An 18922-nucleotide genomic window follows, 5' to 3' on the forward strand; every position below is an offset into this window, starting at 1 on the left:
CTTCTTCGGTCTGGCTACCTCCGTAACGTTTGTTGAGCAGGAACCGTTTCTTCTTGTTTACAGCCGCGGCTTCCTTGTCCATGTGTACGGCCATGATACCAGAGTACGCAGCTGCTTCAATTGCACTTGTCTTGCTAGAGTCGTGACACGCAATGCTTCTCACATAGTAGCGATCGGCAAGCAGGTCCAGAGTGTCTTCACAAGTCCTGGTTGCTTGTTCTAGAGCTCTGGCAACCACAGCGCCGATCATGGTCACAAACATGTTGTGTCAGAGGAAGGCTTTGTGGTGTTCTCTCAAGGGGAGACTATTCACCAAGGCTTTCTCACACTCGGGACTCCAGACGTTGGCATCTGAAGCGGCGCACAGGACATGCACCAGTTTGACAGTGCCGTACTTGGTCGTAGGGATCTCAATCTTCACCTTCTTGGCACGTGCTCTTGTTACGATGTCATGTACGAAGGAATTCATCGGGGCTGGCTTGTAGACATATTTGTTATGCTCGGGGATCAAGGGTAGCGGGTTCGGTGATACACCAGTAACCTTAGCAGGGGCTCTGGTTCTGGCATTAGGAGGTTTAGCAGAAGCCATTCTACGTCTCCCGAGTGGAGTCCTAACACGATGTAAATGTGCAAGTCAGGGACGCAGGTGGTATCTTATGCAGGATATGGGAGTTGAAGCTAGCAAGGTTAATAAATAGAGATGAACCACACTATAGGTCCTATAGCCAGTGGGAAACTGGCTGCTGTCAGACGTGGTGATGTGTTTACAGGGGCAAACACATTAACATGTGCAAAAACATTAACATGGGATCCAATGTGTACTTTCCTCGCAACGGTGCAATTTGAAACAGAGAAACTGTGCACTTCATTGGTGTAGCCCACTCTAGCCGACCTCTTACACTGGTAGGTTGCAGTGTGGTTGCACGTGTCACCATATATCATTAGAGTGTCTTTACTTGTTACGTTATGGGTAACCTTCATCCCTGACTGTATATTGTACCAGTCCTTGTATTTGGAGACATGGCCCCGTTGCTCGATGCGATATAACCTGTACGTTATGTTGTCCTCTGTCAAGATAAGCCAGCTAGTGGTCATAAAGTGGTGAGGATTCGAGTTTGGACATACAAGTTGCAGAGGTGTAGCAGTGCGGTTAGGAAGAGCCTTAATCCTTGGGACTGAAGTGAAAGTAGTAGAAAGGGGCTCGGTGGTAACATCTTTGATCTTGGCCTCTGTGTGAGGTGTAAGGAAATTAAGGGCCGTGGCCATATCACCACTGGCATCCACAGTCTCAGTTGTAGTGCCAACATTCCAAGGTCAGGTTGTAAAGGCTGCATGTTTGGTTACTGCCATACTAGGCCTAATTGTTAGATACCCATATGTGTTGGGTAATGAAGTAGCAGAGACTGGTAGCTGATCCTCTGCAGACGGGATCGTGGCAGTTGATAGGGTAACAAGTAGATAGCTCAAGGGTATAGCTGACAACGCCATGGTTGTAACAACCAACACTGGAGATGATGTGGATACCTCAGACCCGTAATAGGCTAAATGTGGCAATACCCAATACCCCCCCTAACTACTACTTTAGATATACAACCTAGTTTCTCTGACATATCAGTCTTTGGATGGAGCAATAACAAGATGGTCCGTTAATCATCTTACCGATTACACTTTGGATGGTTCTCGCCTACACCATTTGGCTTTCGTCACAGTGCAGACTAGCGATTTCCCTCGCATCCGCACATCCACCCTACGTTCACAGGATTGGATCACGAATGCTCCTGTTTGTCCTCATCGGGACATCTTGAGTCTTTGTAACAACCATCACTTTTACAACTAAAATGATCAATAAGGGGCAGGTTAGAGCTGAGAGGATGACTGAAGCAGCAGCCATGAACCGACTGCTGCTTATCATGACCTCGCAGTCGAAATATTTGTTTCCCTGTGACTGCGATGCTGTATCGGCTCGCACTTTGTCAATGTATTTCTGAACCGTGGCATCCATGGCGATGATGTCCTTTAACACGGTCTGTCCTTGCTGGAGCAACAGAGTCGACTGAGCGGATCGATTCCGAATGCTAGCGATAGACTTAAGTATGTCTACATCGGAGAGAGAGTAGACCTTCGACAGTATCCTCGGACTCTTGGTCACCCGGACCACACTCACATCGTTCACTGTGTTGGTATCAGGCTTTCCAGCTGATGTGCTCCTCATGGTGAACATGTCTGCTTTTGCCTTGTAGCAGATAGGTCCGAAGCACGGGTCGCCACACATCACGGGACATTCCAAGCCTATCTCGCCCTTGTAGTTCACTTCACAGGCGGATACAATATCATCCTGGTTCAGATCTTCAAATACTCCCCTCGAGTCACACTGGGGCATCCTGTAGTTGTAGTTTGTGTCGTTTACCATGTGTCTGTCGAGCTAACAAGTCCTGTTGCCCTTTGAGGAATCTATGAAGGCCATGTACCATTGCGAGAGCACAACGGGTTTCCAAGTGTCCCTCCTGACTACCATCACTAGCCTAGAGGAGGACTGGGAACGGCTTGCAACTGGTATATCGGTATAAGATTCTGTGATGAAGCCCGGTTCGCACCCAGTCATATCTGACCGCAGTACACCTTGAGCGCACGGGAGTAAGCGCTGATGTGCTCCCTGGAGGGCGAACGCGATGGTATTGAGCTGTATGGCCAAGTTGAAGGCTCCACTCTTCCAGGTGTCAAGCAACCTATTCAACCTACTGGTATCATTGAACCCCCGGTGCGGCTGATTGTACAGGACATGATCTGCACTGAGGGGAGAGTATGATAAAGTGCTGGGGAAATCTTTAACTACATTTTCCAGGGCTCCTTCGATCAACGTCCTGTAGTATCGCATCACATCCACCACATGAGGGTTAGAAGTAAATCTCTCGGCCTGGTATGATAACAGTTTGGAAACGGAGTCGGACACGGCAACGCTGTGGTTGTTGCCGAAACGAGTGTCCATGAGAGCGGCCAGATCGGTTAAGGCTGAGTTTAGCAATGTCATGGCCCATTTGTATTCCCTCGTGGCTGTTGACAGTGTCATAGTTGCATCGTGCCAGCTGCCAGAATAACACAATTGATCACAGCCTTTATGAGACTCAGGTAACCCTCTGCAGGCTACCTGGGAACACTTCGGGTAATTTACTTGGAGTTCGGTCCAGTTGAGGCCTATAAAGAAATGGTAGGCAGTGTAGGAGCTGCGCCTCTCCGGTGTGCGTATCTTGCATCTGCCTGGCCTGAGTATCACCCTGTGGTCGAGGGAGTCGGGAGACACTTTACCGTTTCCGATGAACCAGACAGGTCCTGAAGCTAGACCTTCCCCTCTGGGGGTCCCGGCCACTGCGGTTGACGGTGATTCTTGATTAGAGACGAGGTGAACAATAGGAAGCAGAGCTGACAGTATCATATACATGGATCTGAGCGAGGGTGCATTGTGGTTCATCATGTCCATGGTGTTGGGGTTCACAGCAGTTTCCTATAGCGTTGTTGGCTATAGAGCCTTCCTTGACACATACAGCAAAGCATTGTGAGTATGCTAATGTTGATTAGTACAGCTAGTACAGTGGAGCTCAGAGATAATGCAGAGGTGTGGGTTGACATAGACATTAAGTGCTTCACTGTCTGCCCCGTAATCTTCTCATTCTCTCCGAACAAAGTACCGAGTTGAGAGAAGACATCACTTTGAGTCTTGACAGAGTGGTTCATTGTATTCACGCAATCGTAGGTGTTCTGAAAGAACGCATCGGAGTACGGTAAGTGGTCAGCCCGAATCAGGTCAATTTCAGGGCAATAGAGTTACGCTAGGGGTTGGACAATCTGTGTGGTGAGCGGTCCCACTGTTTTAATATACTTTTTCACCTTGGAGACGAGAGGCTCTTCTGTGTGCGTATAGTAACCCGGGCTGGGCTGAGGCAAGGACATTTTATCCGATCCGAAGAAGAATGGTTCGAGTTCACATGGGATTGTAACGCGTTTCGCACCGTGATTAACATGGATTATCATTTTAATAAAGATTTCCTCTGATGATTCCATATGGCTAGAGATTGCAATCGGATACCCGGTGCCCCCTTGTGGCCAATTGTTATCAACGTAGTCTCCCAGCTCCATGCAAGAACTGGAGCCTCTGATGCACTCGACCGTTTTCGATATCAAGTACATACTGTCAATGATTGCTGACAAGCCCTTGGAGCCTTGGTGAGAGGGCAGGGTGAAGCCTCTTGTCACTACTTGCTTGCTGGACAGCCAATCTTCTTCCTCTCTAGTCAGTGAAGGTGTTCCGAGCAAGCGGCTCCAGTCCACTATACTCTGGACAACAGCCTGTCTCAAATGTCTGGTGATGGGTAATGGTACCAATAGCCTAGCACGATGCTCAGCCCCGCTAATGTAGCTGTCGCAACCTTTTGTGAGGTTCTCCTGTGCTTCACTCTGTATATCAAATGAAGGGAACCGGATGCCATCGCTCCTTACGATGGTAGAATGTGAATGGATGCAAATCATGTCCCTATCCTGATCAACGAAGGCTACAGTATCCTTATAATTCAAGTTGATAGCCTGTGAGCCGTAGGGTATAAACTTAACCCTCTCGATAGCACTCTGGATGATGTGTTCACTAACAGGTAAAGGAGCGCCTACGTTCATGTCTGAGGACAAGCCCAATCTCAGGTCAGGCATATCGGGAACCAGGACAAAGCTTTTACTGAGAGGTATCCCCTGGGTGGCGTGCTGGAAAAACATTGAACCTTCCAGTTTGTACATGCCATCCACCTGAGCGTAAGCGTATGCCCCGTCTCCGAACGTTGAGTTTCTGGTGTACCGGTAATGTAAAGTGCGGAACTTGGTGGCTGTCAGGTTGATTATGTTTGAGAGCTCCGTGAAGGTCGGCAGGCCTTTGGTGTTACCAAAGGTGTAGTCAAGGTATCCCAGGGAGTATCTACACACACCCTACTTGGCCATATCCGCTATGATCCCAGCAAGGTCTCGCATAGAATAATGGACCCTATTGTGATCCAAGACAACATGGTCAGGGTTGGCATGTCTGTTGAGCAACATCGGCCACTTGCAGTCAACGTTTGGGATGTAGTCACCCGATGGCACGGTCACCACTATCCCGGCACGGTTGTTCGATATCTTGCATAGTTCCTCAAATACCAATAGTCCTGTCCTCTCTGGGTATGATTTAATGATGGTCCAGTTCTGACCTCTAGGGATGTTGTATTGAGCCTGTCCGGAGACACGACCCGGCGTGTCTTCCCACACCACCCACTTACCCCAAGGCTTGCCCCTGAACCAATATAGCACTTTAGGTATGTACCTTTTCTCCATGCCCAAGGGGATGGTGAGTCTGGTCTCTACGGCAAGCACGTCCTGTTCCCCTATCCACAAAAGATTGGTTAGAACGTGAATGGCTAACTCGGGGTTCACATCTTTCCCAGTAACAAATGGTTTCACCACGGTGTTATATAGTTGCTTTGAGGTGTCGTAAAAAGACAGCTTGTTCAGCCTGTAGTACAGTGATTCTGCTGGGAACTCCATGCCATGTAACATTTGTTTGAATTTGAACATACACCGGGTCAGTTCTGCATAACCGGTCATGTCTCTGCAAAGTTTCTCTACTATGCCGCTAGGTATGTCCCGCACCCAGCTTGTAGTCAGCTCCTTGAGCGTATCAATTAGGGGTGTCGACTGTATATTGGTGAAGAGGTCCTGCACCTTATAATGTTCAGGATTACCGCAAATCGTGTTATGCCAGAATGTGCCGGGTAGGATCACACTTTCATTTGTTGGGCAAGAGATGCTGTGACGTTTACAATACTCTTCACCTTGATACATCCCCAGGAAATAGCCTCTAGGACACACGGCTGCACATCGTCTTCCTCTTGTGACCTTGTAACGCAGGGTTGGTTGCCCCAGAGGACACCTGTAAAGACATAGTCCAACACCGATGTCCGTGCACCCAACAAGAGCAAATGGCGGGTCGTAGATGTCAGAGCAGTATTCTACATCATTACGGCAGTTGAGTAAATTGGTCTTTACCAATAGACGATTACGTCTCGTGCTACCCAGACAAGTCAAGAAACACAGAGCCGTTAGCAGATATGTTCGGATCAGCAGGGAACTGGCCATTGTTATCACATGTGGACATGTTGTCCGATTAACTAATCTGTAACCTCTTGGCGTTCCCCTAGGATAGGGGGTGCTAAAGTGATTTTTGAAAGAAATTCGTGCCCATTTTAAACGGCCTCCTACTCAAACTCAGAAGCTAGGATATGCATATAATTAATACTTGTGGATAGAAAACACCCTAAAGTTTCTAAAACTGTTTGAATGGTGTCTGTGAGTATAACAGAACTCATATGGCAGTCAAAACCCAGAGACAGATGGAAACAGGAAGTGGAATTCTGAATTTCGAACTCAACTTCATCACGTTGCCTATTAATCACACCGTGAGCTATGGTTCATTGAGCACTTCCTATTGCTTCCACTAGATGTCCCCAGTCTTCACAAATTGGTTTGAGCCTTCTACTGTTAAAACTGAATGAATGAGACGCTGTCTCTGAAATGGCTGTCCCGCGCCTGACGGAGGATTTGGATCAGCCTTCAGACGCGCTAACAAGAACAAGCTAATGGAACATAATGGATGAACTTTTTCGAACGAAAATACATTTGTTGTGGACCTGGGATTCCTGGAAGTGCTTTCTGATGAAGACAACCAAAGGTAAGGGATTATTGACAATAGTATACAAGACTAGATGTGATATGCGATTGTTCCAAGATGGCGTAGACATGTAACGTTAGCCTATTTTTCAGAGTATCGCATCCCCTTTCATCGCAAACTATGATTACCCAGTAAAGTTAATTTTAAATCTGGTATTACAGGTGCTTTCAAGAGATATTCATCTATAAATCTTAGAATGACAATATTACATTTTAAAAATGTTTTCGAATAGTAATTTAGTAAATTGTAGCTCTGTTTCATCGGATGCATTTGAGGGAAAATAGTTAGTCAACGTTACGCACCGATGTAAAATGCATACGGGACGGAGGCCGCACAGGGGTTAAAAGAAAGTCACATACAACCCAGCCTGTGAGGTACCAATGGAAACGACCAAGCCGAAAACCCTCCTGAGTCTCTTTGACGGCACAGGCAGTATTTGCAGGCCATTCGTCGAAGCAGGATGGACCGTGCGAAGACTAGACATTGACGGTGGACACGGGGCTGATATCGTTGTAGACATACTAAAGTGGGACCCCGTCACAGAGTGGCAAGGGCCAGCTCCCGACGTTATAGTCGGACGTTGACAAAGCCGTCCCCCGTGAGAGACAGGGTCTTGGCCGCCTACGACCGGAGCCCACATTGACTCCACTTAGGACTTGATGGCGATGGTTACTGTTTCTTTTATATTGTTACACTCTGCCTTACTGAATGTCAGTGCTATCCATGCCATAGGTACTATAGTATGTTGTGATATACAGTGATGATATTGAAATGTGAAATAAAAGACATAACGAAATTCTGGTTGGTATGGTTGTGTATTATTGGAAGAAAAGGCACATTGTATACATACACAATACATAGATACATGTCAGGTTACAAAACATTTGGGTTTCGTTTGCGTAGCAAACACCAGAGCGCCCAGCTTGGACTTTGAGTGTACTCGTTTGTGTATAGGACCAGGGTAGGTTGTAGACGTTTCAGTCGCCTGGACACAAAAGAGTCCAGATCCGGTCTTCCTGATAGTCACAGGGGCACCCCACAGCAATGTTGGTCTCCCAGCTTCGCTTTCTACCCGGGTTTGATTCGGCACTCCCTCGGTCACGGACACTGGGAAGGGTTGACAATATCCCCGATCTTTTATGACACATCGAAAATGGCTCCCGATCGATGTTACGTCAGATAGTATGGGGTTAGAGGAAAGGACAACCTAAGCTTAGCCCCTATCCTCGTAACTCCATCGAACACCTCAGGATACCACAGACTTCACTTTCACTAAGGCTATGGCAGGCTGGTACGACTGCCTCCTCTTGAAGGACAGGACCCTGACAGATTACGAGAAGGAAAAGCTGGACCGTGTGAACGTGAGAGCCGGCAGCGCCGAAGGCGGCCATGTGACGATAGGCGCAAAGGACAGTCTCTTCACCAGACCCATGTATGTGCCGTTAATGCACTACCACCATCTCGACGCCCTATTAGCCATCATGGCGTGCAACGTCTCCCCGAGAGTGAAAGGTTTGTACAACTATCCCGTGAGGCATGTTCACAGTGAACCAGGGCAGCTGCTCCATCACAATCCCTAGTCAAGTCAACGTGGAGAGGAGAAGAGTAAGCAAAGTATAGATAAGGGTAAAAGAGAATATTACCATCCTATTCACACTACACCCACAAGTGGAAAGACACTGGTCCACCCTGGACTCGGTCCCCCCCCCATAGCCTTATGCGGCCAGGGACCACAGCCAGCCCTCAAGACATGGACTCCACCGCCAGCTGCCAAGACCTGAGGCTCATTTCAAAGCATTACACATTCACTGTACAGCATGTATGCACTATGGTGAGGACACAGAATATGAATAAAAAGCTTAACCTCTTACATCTAGACGTTCAGCTAGCGGAACACCTGCTCCAATATCCAATGATAGGCGTGGCGCGAATTACAAATTCCTCAAAAATACAAAAACTTCCATTTTTCAAACATATGACTATTTTACACCATTTTAAAGACAAGACTCTCGTTAATCTAACCACACTGTCCGATTTCAAAAAGGCTTTACAACGAAAGCAAAACATTAGATTATGTCAGCAGAGTACCCAGCCAGAAATAATCAGACACCCATTTTTCAAGCAAGCATATAATGTCACATAAACCCAAACCACAGCTAAATGCAGCACTAACCTTTGATGATCTTCATCAGATGACAACCCTAGGACATTATGTTATACAATACATGCATGTTTTGTTCAATCAAGTTCATATTTATATCAAAAAACAGCTTTTTACATTAGCATGTGACTAGCATGTGACTAGCATTCCCTCCGAACACTGCCGGTGAATTTACTAAATTACTCACGATAAGCGTTCACAAAAAACATAACAATTATTTTAAGAATTATAGATACAGAACTCCTCTATGCACTCGATATGTCCGATTTTAAAATAGCTTTTCGGTGAAAGCACATTTTGCAATATTCTCAGTAGATAGCCCGGCATCACAGGGCTAGCTATTTAGACACCCAGCAAGTTTAGCCTTCACCAAACTCCGATTTACTATTAGAAAAGTTTGATTACCTTTGGTGTTCTTCGTCAGAATGCACTCCCAGGACTGCTACTTCAATAACAAATGTTGGTTTGGTCCCAAATAATCCATTGTTATATCCAAACAGTGGCGTTTTGTTCGTGCGTTCAAGACATTATCCTCTGCAGCAGAGGTAACTCTGTGTCTTCCTTTCCTGTGGCGGTCCTCATGAGAGCCAGATTCGTCAGAGTGCTTGATGGATTTTGTGACTGCACTTGAAGAAACTTTCAAAGTTCTTGAAATTTTACGGATTGACTGACCTTCATGTCTTCAAGTAATGATGGAGTGGCATTTCTCTTTGCTTACCAAATAGGGCTATCTTCTGTATACCACTGGTTCTCATGAGGACCACCACAGGAAAGGAAGACCCAGAGCTACCTTGTCACAACACATCTGATTGGCTCAAACGCATTAAGAAGGAAAGAAATTCCACAAATTAACTTTTAACAATGCCTGTTAATTGAAAATCTTTCCAGGTGACTACCTCATGTAGCTGGTTGAGAGAATGACAAGAGTGTGCAAAGCTGTCATCATGGCAAAGGGTGGCTACTTTGAAGGATCTAAAATCTAAAATATATTTTGATTTGTTTAACACTTTTTTGGTTACTATATGATTCCAAACGTGTTATTTCATAGTTTTGATGTCTTCACTATATTCTACAATGTAGAAATAAGTAAAAATAAAGTAAGAACATTGAATGAGTAGTTGTGTCCAAACTTTTTATTGGTACTCTATATACAGACAGACAGACAAATAACTAACAAAATAAAACAAAAAGTGGTGAATATAAGGACATTCATTCGAAAGTGTCAATGATCAGACCTGGCAAGCCATTCAAACAGGCAAGAAGTTGGTGTGGCGAGATCCAGCATCCACCCTCTGCTAGACCAACAATGCGAAGGTTATGATGTCTGGACCGGCCCTCTAAGTCGACCACTTTCACGGAAAGCCTCTGCACTCTCCTGAAAAGACGTCCATAGCTTCTCTAACTCGTCAAACCTACCAGCATTGAATTCAGCAACCTTCTCAACATCCACAATACTCTGGCCCTGCGAAGCAACCGTTCGGTTAGCGCTCATGATTTTGGCATCCAGTTCAGCAATAGCAGCCTTGAAATCCTCAGCTATAGCAACACATAATTCTCCCAGAGCCAGGGTAAGTTCTGAAAGTTTCACGTTATTACATGTGCCTTCCTCTATGGCTGTCTCATTGTGCGGTAGGGAGGAGGCCTTTAGTTGCTTATTACCCAACATGTCATAAAAATTATACTATTGTATTAAAAAGAGACATATGGTGCAAAAAGTGCAGTAAAGTAGGTTAAGTTAGGTTGTTTCATAAAAAGTTGCGGGAGCCTCTCTCAAACACAGCTGTTCATGCTAGCCACCCCCCCCCCCATCCCCCACGCCCCACATTATTAAATGTGTTACACTTGTTTTCTCTATTTTTAATTAAATTCTTAAACTCATGTGTAAGACCATGTGCGATTCAAATGTAACTCAATGTTCTTTCTTTTCCATTCGGAAGAATCCTCCAACCAGGGATGCCACGGATGAGGGGGTCCAGATTTAGGTCACCGTTACCTGAAAGGGGCTTCTGATTGTGAATGTGGGAGGCGGTGGCACACGTGGGAGAGGGATCCACTGCAGGGAGGATCAACATCAAGTCTCAGACCATCTGTCTCAAAGCCAGCTTCAACCTGCAAGCCACGAGACTGTTCCAACAGCTGAACCCTGGGCTGACTACTGCACCCTACCACAAACTTACCATTTATTTATATTCTGTACACACTGAAATTACCTTTGTCTACCGGACCAATGAAATAGTTATGTCACCTTACTGCAGTACTAATGTATATACGTTCATATAATTCTATGCTGCTACTGCACTGTACCTTATTCCACTCACTATGCACATGGGAAAACAATGTCCATACTATATCCCTATAGGCACTTTTTTCTATCTTATTTTCATTTAAATCTTTTCTTTTATCTGCATATTACTTTGTTATATATTTGAATGCTTTCCTATGTTACTTATTTCATTACACTTTTGTCACACTGTGTGAGAAGCCTGCAAGTATATGATAACAACATTTATGATTTGACTGGATTTGATTTGTCGTCACCAGTGGATCCAGGTGACCAGGACTGGCCATTGATATCTGATATATTTAGCATACACATAATCATTTACAGTACTATTCCACATACGTTTTTCAAATAGCATCCAATGTATCTTAAATAATAAAAATCAATCAATATATACAAATAAGTGGCGACAGTTAGTAGGAAAGCCGGTGGCTTCAAGCTGGAAAAGTATCTTGTCTCCACCTGGCAGCTGTAGTGTCGTCGGTCTGGAGAATGACGGGTGGGCTGTGTGAGGAAACGGCACGTGAACAGCAGGAGCACGGCTGCCGCTTGAGAAAGTGGCCAATAGTGGGCGCCCCGTGAATGAGGCCAAAGGGCAAAAAAGCTGTCGCACGGCATTCAACCACTCTGGAGGGACACTGGCCTCCTGAGCGCTTATTGATAACTGGGTTTCTGTCATCCTGTGAAACCATTGCTGCTCACAGCTAAATATAATATTGGAATGTGGCCTACTAAAATCTGATTTATTATATGGTATTTTACCCTTTATATCGCTGCCTGTTGGACAAGGGTCCACCTAATAATGCATTTTTGTATTGATATGTTTTGTTGCAATTAAAATAATAACAGCCGTGCCCAGTGGCGACCCGTCATTCAGGGCAGGTGGGGCTTGCCTGTTTTGCATGTTATTTTGGCATTAATATGAGTCACATATCAATTTGCAAACAATGTAAAATAATATACACTGCTCAAAAAAATAAAGGGAACACTTAAACAACACAATGTAACTCCAAGTCAATCACACTTCTGTGAAATCAAACTGTCCACTTAGGAAGCAACACTGATTGACAATAAATGTAACATGCTGTTGTGCAAATGGAATAGACAACAGGTGGAAATTATAGGCAATTAGCAAGACACCCCCAATAAAGGAGTGGTTCGGCAGGTGGTGACCACAGACCACTTCTCAGTTCCTATGCTTCCTGGCTGATGTTTTGGTCACTTTTGAATGCTGGCGGTGCTTTCACGCTAGTGGTAGCATGAGACAAAGTCTACAACCCACACAAGTGGCTCAGGTAGTGCAGCTCATCCAGGATGGCACATCAATGCGAGCTGTGGCAAGAAGGTTTGCTGTGTCTGTCAGCGTAGTGTCCAGAGCATGGAGGCGCTACCAGGAGACAGGCCAGTACATCAGGAGACGTGGAGGAGGCCGTAGGAGGGCAACAAACCAGCAGCAGGACCGCTACCTCCGCCTTTGTGCAAGGAGGAGCAGGAGGAGCACTGCCAGAGCCCTGCAAAATGACCTCCAGCAGGCCACAAATGTGCATGTGCCTGCTCAAATGGTCAGAAACAGACTCCATGAGGGTGGTATGAAGGCCCGACGTCCACAGGTGGGGGTTGTGCTTACAGCCCAACACCGTGCAGGACGTTTGGCATTTGCCAGAGAACACCAAGATTGGCAAATTTGCCACTGGCGCCCTGTGCTCTTCACAGATGAAAGCAGGCTCACACTGAGCACGTGACAGACATGACAGAGTCTGGAGAAGCCATGGAGAACGTTCTGCTGCCTGCAACATCCTCCAGCATGACCGGTTTGGCGGTGGGTCAGTCATGGTGTGGGTCTGGCATTTCTTTGGGTGGCCGCACAGCCCTCCATGTGCTCACCAGAGGTAGCCTGACTACCATTAGGTACCAAGATGAGATCCTCAGACCCCTTGTGAGACCATATGCTGGTGCGGTTGGCCCTGGGTTCCTCCTAACGCAAGACAATGCTAGACCTCATGTGGCTGGAGTGTGTCAGCAGTTCCTGCAAGAGGAAGGCATTGATGCTATGGACTGGCCTGCCCATTCCCCAGACCTGAATCCAATTGAGCACATCTGGGACATCATGTCTCGCTCCATCCACCAACGCCACGTTGCACCACAGACTGTCCAGGAGTTGGCGGATGCTTTAGTCCAGGTCTGGGAGGAGATCCCTCAGGAGACCATCCGCCACCTCATCAGGAGCATGCCCAGGCATTGTAGGGAGGTCATACAGGCACGTGGAGGCCACACACACTACTGAGCCTCATTTTGACTTGTTTTAAGGACATTACATCAAAGTTGGATCAGCCTGTAGTGTGGTTTTCCACTTTAATTTTGAGTGTGACTCCAAATCCAGACCTCCATGGGTTGATAAATTGGATTTCCATTGATTATTTTTGTGTGATTTTGTTGTCAGCACATTCAACTATGTAAAGAAAAAAGTATTTAATAAGATTATTTCTTTCATTCAGATCTAGGATGTTTTATTTAAGTGTTCCCTTTATTTTTTTGAGTTGTATATAGATCACTGAGTTAATAAAGCCGTGTACAAACATGGTCTCTTTTTTTCTTTCTTTTTTCACCTTTATTTAACCAGGTAGGCTAGTTGAGAACAAGTTCTCATTTGCAACTGCGACCTGGCCAAGGTAAAGCATAGCAATTCGACACATACAACAACACAGAGTTACACATGGAATAAACAAAACATAGTCAATAATACAGTAGAACAAAATAAAACAAAAAGTCTATATACAGAGAGTGCAAATGAGGTAAGATAAGGGAGTAATGGCAATAAATAGGCCATGGTGGCGAAGTAATTACAATATAGAAATTAAACACTGGAATGGTAGATGTGCAGAAGATGAATGTGCAAGTAAGGATACTGGGGTGCAAAGGAGCAAGATAAATAAATAAATACAGTATGGGGATGAGGTAGGTAGATAGATGGGCTATGTACAGGTGCAGTGATCTATGAGCTGCTCTGACAGCTGGTGCTTAAAGCTAGTGAGGGAGATATGAGTCTCCAGCTTCAGAGATTTTTGTAGTTCGTTCCAGTCATTGGCAGCAGAGAACTGGAAAGAAAGACGACCAAAGAAGGAATTGGCTTTGACCAGTGAGTTTTACATTTTAGTCATTTAGCAGACGCTCTTATCCAAAGCAACTTACAGTAGTGAATGCATATATTTCATTTTTTTTTTTTCATACTGTCCCCCATGGGAATTGAACCCACAACGCTGGCGTTGCAAACACCATGCTCTACCAACTGAGCCACACGGGACATAACTGCTGGAGCGCATGCTATGAGTGGGTGCTGCTATGGTGGCCAGTGAGCTGAGATAAGGCGGGGCTTTACCTAGCAGAGACTTGTAGATAACCTGTAGCCAGTGGGTTTGGCGACGAGTGTGAAGCGAGGGCCAACCAACGAGAGCGTACAGGTCGTAATGGTGGGTAGTGTATGGGGCTTTCGTGACAAAACGGATGACACTGTGATAGACTGCATCCAATTTGTTGAGTAGAGTGTTTGAGGCTATTTTATAGATGACATCACCCAAGTCGAGGATCGGTAGGATGGTCAGTTTTAATAGGGTATGTTTGGCAGCATGAGTGAAGGATTCTTTGTTGCGATATAGGAAGCAGATTCTAGATTTAATTTTGGATTGGAGATGCTTAATCTGAGTCTGGAAGGAGAGTTTACAGTCTAACCAGACACCTAGGTATTTGTAGTTGTCCACGTATTCTAAGTCAGAGCCGTCCAGAGTAGTGATGCTGGACGGGCGAGCAGGTGCGGGCAGTGATCGATTGAATAGCATGCATTTAGTTTTACTTGCGTTTAAGAGCAGTTGGAGGCCACAGAAGGAGAGTTGTATGGCATTGAAGCTCGTCTGGAGGTTAGTTAACACAGTGTCCAAAGAGGGGCCAGAAGTATACAGAATGGTGTTGTCTGCGTAGAGGTGGATCAGAGAATCACCAGCAGCAAGAGCAACATCATTGATGAATACAAAGAAGAGAGTCGGCCCGAGAATTGAACCCTGTGGCACCCCCATAGAGACTGCCAGAGGTCCGGACAACAGGCCCTCCGATTTGACACACTGAACTCTATCAGAGAAGTAGTTGGTCAACCAGGCGAGGCAATCATTTGAGAAACCAAGGCTGTCGAGTCTGCCAATAAGAATGTGGTGATTGACAGAGTCGAAAGCCTTGGCCAGGTTGATGAATACGGCTGCACAGTAATGTCTCTTATCGATATGGCGGTTATGATGTCGTTTAGGACCTTGAGCTTGGCTGAGGTGCACCCATGACCAGCTCTGAAACCAGATTGCATAGCGGAGAAGGTACGGTGGGATTGGAAATGGTCGGTAATCTGTTTGTTAACTTGGCTTTCGAAGACCTTAGAAAGACAGGGTAGGATAGATATAGGTCTGTAGCAGTTTGGGTCACGGTTGACAACTCCCTTGTGTCCTCCTCCCAGAGTGCTAAGAACCTTGGCGTGATCCTGGACAACACCCTGTCGTTCTCCACTAACATCAAGGCCGTGACCCGATCCTGTAGGTTCATGCTCTACAACATTCGCAGAGTACGACCCTGCCTCACACAGGAAGCGGCGCAGGTCCTAATCCAGGCACTTGTCATCTCCCGTCTGGATTACTGCAACCCGCTGTTGGCTGGGCTCCCTGCCTGTGCCATTAAACCCCTACAACTCATCCAGAACGCCGCAGCCCGTCTGGTGTTCAACCTTCCCAAGTTCTCTCACGTCACCCCGCTCCTCCGCTCTCTCCACTGGCTTCCAGTTGAAGCTCGCATCCGCTATAAGACCATGGTGCTTGCCTACGGAGCTGTGAGGGGAACGGCACCTCCATACCTTCAGGCTCTGATCAGGCCCTACACCCAAACAAGGGCACTGCGTTCATCCACCTCTGGCCTGCTGGCCCCCCTACCTCTGAGGAAGCACAGTTCCCGCTCAGCCCAGTCAAAACTGTTCGCTGCTCTGGCACCCCAATGGTGGAACAAGCTCCCTCACGACGCCAGGACAGCGGAGTCAATCACCACCTTCCGGAGACACCTGAAACCCCACCTCTTTAAGGAATACCTGGGATAGGATAAAGTAATCCTTCTAACCCCCCCCCCTTAAAAGATTTAGATGCATTATTGTAAAGTGGTTGTTCCACTGGATATCATAAGGTGAATGCACCAATTTGTAAGTCGCTCTGGATAAGAGCGTCTGCTAAATGACTTAAATGTAAATGTAAATGTAAATGGGTCTAGAGTGTCACCCCCTTTGAAGAGGGGGATGACCGTGGCAGCTTTCCAATCTTTGGGAATCTCAGACGATACGAAAGAGAAGTTGAAAAGGCTAGTAATAGGGGTTGCAACAATTTCGGCAGATAATTTTAGAAAGAGAGGGTCCAGATTGTCTAGCCCGGCTGATTTGTAGGGGTCCAGATTTTGCAGCTCTTTCAGAACATCTGCTATCTGGATTTGGGTGAAGGAGAAATGGTGGGGGCTTTGGCGGGTTGCTGTGGAGGGTGCCGGGCAGTTGACCGGGGTAGGGGTAGCCAGGTGGATAGCATGGCCAGCCGTAGAGAAATGCTTATTGAAATTCTCAATTATTGTGGATTTATCGGTGGTAACAGTGTTTCCTAGCCTCAGAGCTGTGGGCAGCTGGGAGGAGGTGCTCTTATTCTCCATGGACTTTACAGTGTCCCAGAACGTTTTGGGAGTTAGTACTACAGGATGCAAATTTCTGTTTGAAAAAGCTAGCCTTAGCACAAAAACATCCTGTGGCATTCTGCATTAGTAGGGTTCCAAGTAGCTCTAGGTAGCTAGCAGGTCACGGTTAGCAGAATGGGCCTTCAGCGGATGTCGCGCCTGAGGGGCCTGTTGGAATCCTCAGGCAGATTATGTCGGTATTCCAGTTGTAGTGGATCGGCGGGGTTCCGTGCCCCGTACCGGCAGTAGAAGGGGTCCGGATATTGTTGCCCAGGAGTGGGCTTCGGTGGTAGCACAGGAGCCCTGGCCGGGCTAGCTTCAGGCTAATTGGTGCTTGCTCCGGGATGGAAACGCTAGTCAGGAGTAGTTACCCGGGATTGCGGTTAGCTAGTTGCGAAGATCCAGATGAAAATGTTCAGAGTTTGCGGTGGGAATCCGGGGATATGGAAAAAAAAAATATATGTTCTGCTTTGAGTCACGTTGTTCGAACTGGCGAGAGCTTTCCGAGCTAAAGGTTAGCTGATGATTGCTAGCAATGGTTTGCTGACTGATAGCTGGTAGGTAGCTAGCTGGCTAGCTTCAGTTGAGGGATTCCAGATCCGAAGTAAATAGAAATACTTTAGAATTTTTTTAAAACAGATCCACGCCACATTGGGTGCGGCGGGTTGCAGGACAGTATTTTGAAGTTGAGGTTTAGGAAAGTATTTTAAAAAGATATGCGAAGAAAAATATGTAAAAGGATATATACAAGGGACACGACAGGACAAAGACGTCTGACTGCTACGCCATCTTGGATGTTTTCTTAAGTAAGACAGATCCAAAATGCAGGTGTTTCAGCCTAGCTCAGTGCTTTCTGTGGTGGTGTGGTGAGCCAGTAGAAAATAGGAGCATTGCGCCATGATTGGCTCAGTGTTCTGTCACTCATGGGGACACTGCGTCATCGCCAAGTTTATGTCCTTAGTAAGGGTAGACATCCAAAATGTCAGCCCTTTAGGTCCTGCCATAGAGTTATATTACAAGTGCCCTTCCACGAAGGCTCAAGGTCATTGGCCACAGATAAAATTATTTAAAATCGCGTTACATGTACAGTAGCTTTGATTGGACTGATCATGTCAACATATTACTTTCAAAGTCTTAGCTAGCAGTCATCATCATGAATCAAGTCGATAATCTACTGGCAAATCCTTTCTTATCCTTGTCATATGAAGAGAAATAATGACGATAAATTATAGATAAAACATATCGGTGCTCATCAGCCATTGGACATAAACATTACACAACGAGTGGTTTGGAAGGAATCGGTGACAGTGGCTAACTGCAAGCATTGCAACTGGGAAGTCGGGAATAAACGAGCTCAGACTAGGAAAATACGTTTGAACGGTCATCCAACTCGGAATTGTAAATCTTTCTCTTTCTCTGATGACAAAATTTGCCCACGAAGGACGGCCGCGCCACTTTCCTGTTCAAGTGAGCACATCACAACAAGGTGAGTCCAAAAATGTCTTATATGCTGCTGCATAAATGATGTAATATGCTAGGGAGATATGTATACTGTAGCTTAGAAAGTAAAACTAAATGTATGTTGTGTAATAAGATGTTAGTAGCCCATGTGCCTCACCCAAATAATTTGGTCTATTTTCACCTCTTAATTTCGCCTATCATTACTGTTCTGACTCGGTGGTGCACAATGTAGCTGTTTTTGAGAAATGTCATCATCTAATATTAAGAGCTTTCAATGTCTGCTTATATGGCCCCTTCATTTATCCTACGGTTCTGACTTGGTGTACAGGGAAAATACTGTAAGAGCAGCCCATGTTCTGAATTCTGTCACTGTACATTTCAAAAGTGCTGAACACATTATATTGACTGCTTTCGTCTTAGCTCGCTCATTAATGTCTTCATCTAAATTACGGAATGCCTCTTATCCACTCATCGTTCCCTAATGTCATAGTTTGTAAATTTCAATTATCAGTAGAAACTACATTTGTTTAATCAAGTCAGCTATATCAGC

Source organism: Salmo salar, chromosome ssa20 (assembly GCF_905237065.1).
Source record: "Salmo salar chromosome ssa20, Ssal_v3.1, whole genome shotgun sequence".
Classification (NCBI taxonomy): domain Eukaryota; kingdom Metazoa; phylum Chordata; class Actinopteri; order Salmoniformes; family Salmonidae; genus Salmo; species Salmo salar.